Here is a 7,697-nt window from a genome sequence, read left to right as displayed (position 1 = left end):
AAGATTGAAAATTCAAACTTTTCATGGTGGCTCTTGAAGAAAGATGAAGAAGAGGGAAATGTCTAGAAGAGGAAAGGACAAGATGGGTTGTTGGAAACTTCTTTTAGACTTACCTAGGATTGTTTGAGAGAAGATTCCTTCAAATCTCTGTCCCCAAGTTGGTCCAAATGTGCAGGATTTTTGGCTGCATTTATAGAAAATGACAGCCTACTGCACACGGCCCCGTGTCCGCTGGACACGGCCCCGTGTGCAGATGAAATTCTGACACAGTTTGTCCGTATTCTGACGTTCTGATCAGAGGGGAATCTTTTGGCGGACACGGGGGCGTGTTGGCCGGGCACGGCCCCGTGTCGGAAAGCTGCCTTATGAAGTTTTGTCTTTATCAAGGAGCCAATTTGTATCGGGTGGCTCCTGACTTGTTGGAACAACCCCAAAGTGCCTAATGTCACGGGGTTAGTTTCCGACCCCCGTGTGGCGTCCCCAAGTCCCCGGGGACAAGCCAATCCATCCCGCTTCTTTGTGTGGGTCACTGGTTTCGTCCTGCCTTGGACTCATCAGGAGAGCGGCGCCAGCTCTCGACCAGTGGTGCGTTCGTCGTTTGCACGACTAGGCACGTACACCTCTTCATTGACACTGACTCCGTCCCCCGATAAAGTCCAGGACTAGCCAGTAACCCAAGCGTTCAAGCACAGCCCATAGCATTGCGATCTTCAAACATTTGGCCCGTGACACTCTCCCACCACCATTTCATGCACGTCCTCGTGCATGCTCGCCGTCCCATACCAGCTCGCATACTTGACAATGCATGATCCCCTTATGTTGAGCATGATTCACTTTGGGAGGGTAGGACACCCGAAAGCACAGCAACAATGATCTTCTGTCGTGCATGTTCAATATAGTACGTCAGTTTTGGTTTTAAGTGGCGCTGACGTCCGCCGCATCGGATTAGGTGCCGATGATTCACCTTGTTTCAGGAATACGGGGAACCTGAATAATTGTAGCAGCTTTCACAAAACTTCCTTTTTACGGCGCTGCTTGGACCGTAGATTTTTGAACATAACACGGAGGGCTTCACTGCAACTATACTTGAGCGGCTCTCACGATCCCATACTCGCGGAGTACAAAGACCTTTGCCGAAGCAAACCCATATTTGGTCTTCTCCCACCACCATTGCGCAACCATACTCTAAATGTTAAGCTCATTTGGTTAAGAGTCACGTTCCAACGTATCCGAGAATCGTTCTGCTCTGATACCACGTTGTCACGGGGTTAGTTTCCGACCCCCGTGTGGCGTCCCCAAGTCCCCGGGGACAAGCCAATCCATCCCGCTTCTTTGTGTGGGTCACTGGTTTCGTCCTGCCTTGGACTCATCAGGAGAGCGGCGCCAGCTCTCGACCAGTGGTGCGTTCGTCGTTTGCACGACTAGGCACGTACACCTCTTCATTGACACTGACTCCGTCCCCCGATAAAGTCCAGGACTAGCCAGTAACCCAAGCGTTCAAGCACAGCCCATAGCATTGCGATCTTCAAACATTTGGCCCGTGACACTAAGATACCTTAATTGTCCTATACTAAGGTGAGAACGCAAGAGGTTGTCGGTGAGGGTAATTCCTATTTTCATTCTAGGTGGACAAGTCCAACCCTTTCCCGGGCTCTCGTTAAAGAAGGTGTATGCCGAATCGCTCAGGTCTATGTATGCACCGAACGAGGTCGATGGGGAGTCCTTCACGGCACAATCGGCACAGGGACGACTATCGTCCATGTCTTGTTTAGGAAGAAAGGTATTTTCGGGAGCAACGAGGTTGTCAGAATGCGGTTCCAACATTTCCTCATGGTCATCATCTTGGGATGGATCTAAGAAATCCTTCCTAAGTTCTTTTGACCAATTTAGAAGTAGTTCTTCTAGTTGAAATAGCTCGTCGAGGAGCATATCTCCTAGAATATCTGGCTGGGCGCATTCGAGGGAGAAATAGTGTTTATTTTTACTTTCGCCCCTCTTAAGGTTACAAGGAATTGGTGGGTCTATATAGTGTGGCCTATAAGTGAGGAAGAAACATTTTAATTCCTCGTGTTCGCCTCCACATATTCGACACCACAAACCATAAGAGTGCCGAAAGTAAAAAGAATCACTATCACTCATGTTTGTATCAGAAATTACCAACCGCCGGGATCGAACGGTTCTGTTTTCAGCAACTGAATCTTGGGCACGGGGGCGTGTTGAGTGGACACGGCCCCGTGTTCAGCCTACTGTCTGATATAAAACAGGATTGCCAGTTCCAATGATTGGGCACGGGGCGTGTTCAGCGGGCACGGCCCCGTGCTGAGCTCTGCAGAAGCTGGAAAATCTAAAAAAAAATCCTAAAAATTAAAGAAAAATAAAAAGATGATTAGGCCGTTGATTCCTAACTTTCTTAAAATCCTTGTGTCCCCGGCAACGGCGCCAAAAACTTGATGTGCGTTAGGTGTAATATGTTTTTAATATATAATTAAGCCCTTTTTACACTTTTAGCCAAGTTTTAAATTTATAAAACACGATATTCACTAACACTAAACACACATATGGACAAGTGCACTCATCGTGGACGTAGTATAGTGTTGGTAAGATACCGAGGTCGTCCAAGGACACAAGAGCTTTTAATACCGGTTTATCCTCAACGTCTAACCAAATCAAAAAGTTAGAAAAATGTTTTAAACTAAGAAAAATAAAAACTAACTAAATGCTGAAAAATAAAATAAAATAAAAACAGATAGACAAGATGAATCACTTGGATCCGACACGTGTATTAGTATAACCTTTGATTATTTTCGCACTTTTGCACTTGTTTAAGAGATTATCTTAGTTATTGTAGTAGGCCCCTCTTTTGAAGGCGACGTTACCCTCAACCCAGTAGTTTGAGTCAGCAAGGATACAATCCTAAAGGGTCGGATTATTGAAAGATAATGAATTAAGTTATTAATGCAAATTATGGTAGGCCCCGCTTTTGGCGGTGACGTTACCCTCGGCTAAGTAGTCTGAGTCAGCAGGGATACAGTCCTAAATAGCCGGGTTATAGTATTAATAGTAGTTAACTTATGAGGGGGTCAAAGAGTTTGGATCCCCGCCATCCAATACCTATGGGCATTGAAGGAGATCCTACTAAATTTGACCCAGGTCCCAAGCAGGACCTCTAAACGCTGAACAAGGGCAAGACCCTTACCAAACCGTTCCCTTAACCCCCGACCAGGTAGCCAACATACCTCCATATAGACCGTGGAGATATGAATGGTGAAAATCTTTTATTTTATATAGACAGTAAAATAATGCCAAGACACCACGGACAAACGATAAGGAAAGATCACCTTCAACATAAGTAACTAGTTATTAAAGTCATTAATACAAAACCAAATAAAAAGTGCAAAAGATTAAAAATAAAAAGTATTATACTAAACACTTGTCTTCACCAAGTGATGTAAGAGACTTAGGCAAACATGGCCTTGATTGTCAAGAACTCTTACGATCAATCTTGTATCCCGAGACGACTCACACACTCTACGATGGACAATGGATGATGGTGGTGGATGATGGTGTTATGGTGGTGATGGGTGGTGGATGAGGTGTGAGAGAGGTGGTGTGCCAAGGGATGAGAGAGAATGAAACCAAGCTCCTCTATTTATAGGCTGGACAGAACGCTGGACACGGCCCCGTGTCCGCTGGACACGGCCCCGTGCCCGTCTGACACTCTCTCTCTTCATTAATTGTAATTGCGAATTACAATTAATGCGCCTGCTGTACTTTCACCACGCCCCCGTGCTCGCTGGACACGGCCCCGTGGTGAGCAATGGAAGCTTCTACTGGTTTGTCTTTTCTGCTGCTTCCTGGGCACGCCCCCGTGTTCGCTGGACACGGGGCGTGTTCAGACTCTGTTTTCTTCTCTTTGTCTTGGGAGGTGCCGTTGAGGGTTCGGGCAGTCCACTTTTGTTCCTTTTCTTGTATTTATGGTAGAATTAGTGGTCTTTTTGCTTCTTTTGTGATTTTGAGCTCATTTCATCCTGAAAATACAAAAGGAAGACAAAAACACTCTTTTTCCAACATTAGTACTTAAAAAGGGTTAGTTTTATGCCTTAATTGATGTGTTTTATATGTTGCATTTTACACACATCACTTTGAAATATAAGCGAAGCCCTCAGCAAGTTGATGAAACAATAAAATTGATAGTCATTGTTGTTGTAACAAAAGATCCTCTAAAGGGGACCCACCAAAAGTCGAAGCCGTCATCTCTCTGCGTATACGGAAGTATCGACCTGAGCTCTCACGGCCCTCGCAATTTAACCCCTTTACAAATATCATCTGTGGTATACTCACCTGTAAGACTGAATATTGGGATCTGGAAACGGGAGTATATTCAAGTAGTGGGACAACGGATAAGTTTAAGTTCTTAAAACATTAATATCGTATCTCGGATCAATTGAACTTTGTGTGAAAATTTAAGTGGATCAATATACTGACAATCTAAGTGAATTGTTTAGAACTTAAAATGAAATCAAGCTTAACGGTGTTGGTGATGTGTCTCAGAAACTGATATGATCCTCTTACACAAACTCACAAAAATATTGTCTGTAAATATTTCTTTACTGCTTTTTATTTACTTTCTTTCAAAATTTCAAAAAGATTTTCAGTGTGTTTTAGCATAAACTTTGAAAAATCCAAAAGATTTTCAACAAGTGATATTGAAAAGCTGATTTTCGAAATCCCAAGTGCTAAACATGATGAAATTTGGATTATAAATTTTACCATTTTCATCCAGTAAATAATATTTAAGTATTTGAAAAATCTGTTTTAAATTGTCAAGTTGCATATAGTTCGTTACCAAGATCTGATTATGGGTTATTAAATGGGAAAATAAATCGAAATGATAAATTGGAAAGCCTGTTCTTAAGGGGCCCAACGAATTCCTAATTGGAATTAGGGGGTCCTTTTTGATTGAGTCTTTTATCACGTTGGGATATTTTACATCGTTGAATGGGCCTATTCGAGAAAAATTGGATGATGACAAAATTATCAAAGATTGAGATTCCTTATTTCGATTCAACAATGTATGAATAGTTCCTTGGTTTGCATTAAGGGATTCTTGAATCGTTGCCTTGGAATAGGAATAAATGGAAGAAAACGGATTGCCATTAGCGCGATCTGATCCATTCTCAGAGATCAATCCTGAACCCGGCAGATCGTTCCTTTTTCCGGTATATGAAATAGGTGACTTCGCTAAGTCGATTCTTAGAAAATCTCTAATCAAACCATTTGTCCTTATTTCAACAAAGGAAGCACAGGCCTTTTCGATCTTTTTGTCTTGGTCCCAATTCATTCGACAAGTGATATTGAAAAGTTGATTTTCAAAATCCCAAGTGCTAAACATGATGACATTTAGTTTGGGAGTGGTGTGTGTGAAAGCTTAGAATCTAAAAAGTGGTTCATCAGACTTTAATTGATTGATCAGGTTGTGATAGGATTATCAAATGATGACTAAATACTTAAATGTTTATCATAAAACTTATGTTTGTGGTAGAGTTTTATACAGGATGAGTCAACATTTAAGGGGGAGTGCATGTTGATGATGATGAATTTGAAGATGTCAACATCTGAGGGAATGAGTTTGTTGAAGATAAAGCTAAAGAAGCAGTGAGAGCTAGTGTTGATCTTGGAACTGCGCAATAGAGATTGAAAAGAGAAGATAGAGATTGAGGATGCTTACAACGTCAAATACTTCAAAGAAAAGCTCGAAGACTGATAAAGACTATAAGTGCGAAGACTCGACACTGAAGACTCCGTCAACATCCGAGGGGGAGTTTGTTGGTGCATCCGTCTATCGTCTACGTCTTGTATCGAGTCTTGTATAGAATAGGTAAGTTCAGGGCACGAAATTCGAGAAACTGGATTAGAATGTGATTTCGCCCCAAATGACATGTTGTCATTTGGAGCGAAACCCTTATAATCTAATTTCGCCAGAGAGTGTCTAGACCTGATTTCGCTCGTATTGTAAAAGGCTGATTTCGCTCCTGATGATCATGTATGTTGGAGCAAAATCAAGTTTACTATATATAGAGGTGTGTTTAGAGCGAAATCAGATAGTTTTTAAAGTCATTTCCATTCCGGCTGCCACGAAGTGCTGCCGAAGTGTTATCAGGATTGTAAACGTCATTCAATCAATAAGATCAACAGTTTAAAGTGAACATTCGGTGAATTGAACCTGATTTGTTTGTTTCCGCCGCTCAAATTAGGAAAAGTTCTTCTGATAGACTCAATTGGGTCCGAAAACGATCCTACATTCATAATACATGAATTTTGGTCAAAGCCCAAGCGAAGCCAAAGTTCACGTAGAACAATAAGTCAGTCTATTATGTATGTTCATAATGCATAAATTTTGGTCAAAGCCAAAGCGAAGCCAAATTTATTTTGAACATCAAGACAATCTGTTATTTATGTATGTTCATAATGTCTGAATTTTGGTTAAAGCCAAAGCGAAGCCAAGATTCAGGTACAACCTTAAATTAGTCTGTTATTTTGTTGTTATAGTAGACTATATCTTCAATATAATAATTTGTGTCTGCCTTACTTGATTACCCCATAATGTAAATCACTCCAAGTTTCTTCTTAGGTTTGTATCGCATCTTTTTTTATCCACTCTAATTTTAAAACCTAAAATGTTTTGCTTGCTAAAGAGTTTCTACAAAATTTGCTCTTGTTGGATTGTTGATTATTTCTTAAGATATGATAATCCTACTACTCTTCTCTGATAAAAGTTTTACAGAAGAAAACTAGAGCATGATGAGTGGGATAAGTCAAACATTATATCTCTTATGATAATCAAGAACTCATTGCTGTCATGTGAGCTATTCTAGATTCTAAATTTCCTAATACTAATTTGTTTTCTTTGGAAGAATCAAAATAACTCCTAAAACGCATGCAGTATTCTAGTTTCTTACTATAAAGTTAGTGGTATATGTGAATACATCTTGATGTACAATGCCATGACCTGTTACTTAAATGTTTACACATGGAAATCAGTACACTTTTCCGATGCATTACATATAACTTTTCCACCAATACCATAAATTGCCTTAAGAATCAACTATACCACTCAAGAGTACCAAAGGAAAATGAGTATGCTGATTAGCAACATATGTACAGGAAAATGAATGCATGAAGTTGGAAAATTAGATGTTGTTCATCTCACCGCCACTAAACTTAAAAGGAGGATACTTTTAAGATTCAGAGATAATGTACAAGTACTACTTCCAGCTATAAGTTTCTTCAAAGGAAAGTCTCACTGCAAAATTTTGCCATTAACTAGGCGTGAGCATTGAGACTATCCATAACTCAATGAGACAACTGACTAAGATAAGTAGTTAGATATTTATGATATTTGAGTCTGGTAATGATAATACTCCAATTGACACATGACGGGTTGAGTCTAGTTCTATACGTTTACTTACCAGAAATTGACAATTAATTAATATGAGAATTAGTGACAGAATTTTATGTTAAGACCATAAGAACCATAATAAACTGTTTTATAATTGGGCTTTATGATACCTTATATATTCTGTAGATTATTCAGAATTTAGTATCAATATAAAAGCTACATTATGACAGTTGTGAGGTTTGCATGGTTAAAACAAAGTCAATCTTACCTTAAACTCTGATATTATTTGTCATCTCAA

Source organism: Helianthus annuus, chromosome 5 (assembly GCF_002127325.2).
Source record: "Helianthus annuus cultivar XRQ/B chromosome 5, HanXRQr2.0-SUNRISE, whole genome shotgun sequence".
NCBI classification, from domain to species: Eukaryota; Viridiplantae; Streptophyta; class Magnoliopsida; order Asterales; family Asteraceae; genus Helianthus; species Helianthus annuus.
The sequence above is the reverse complement of the archived record's forward strand: the minus strand, read 5'-3'. Positions refer to the sequence as shown.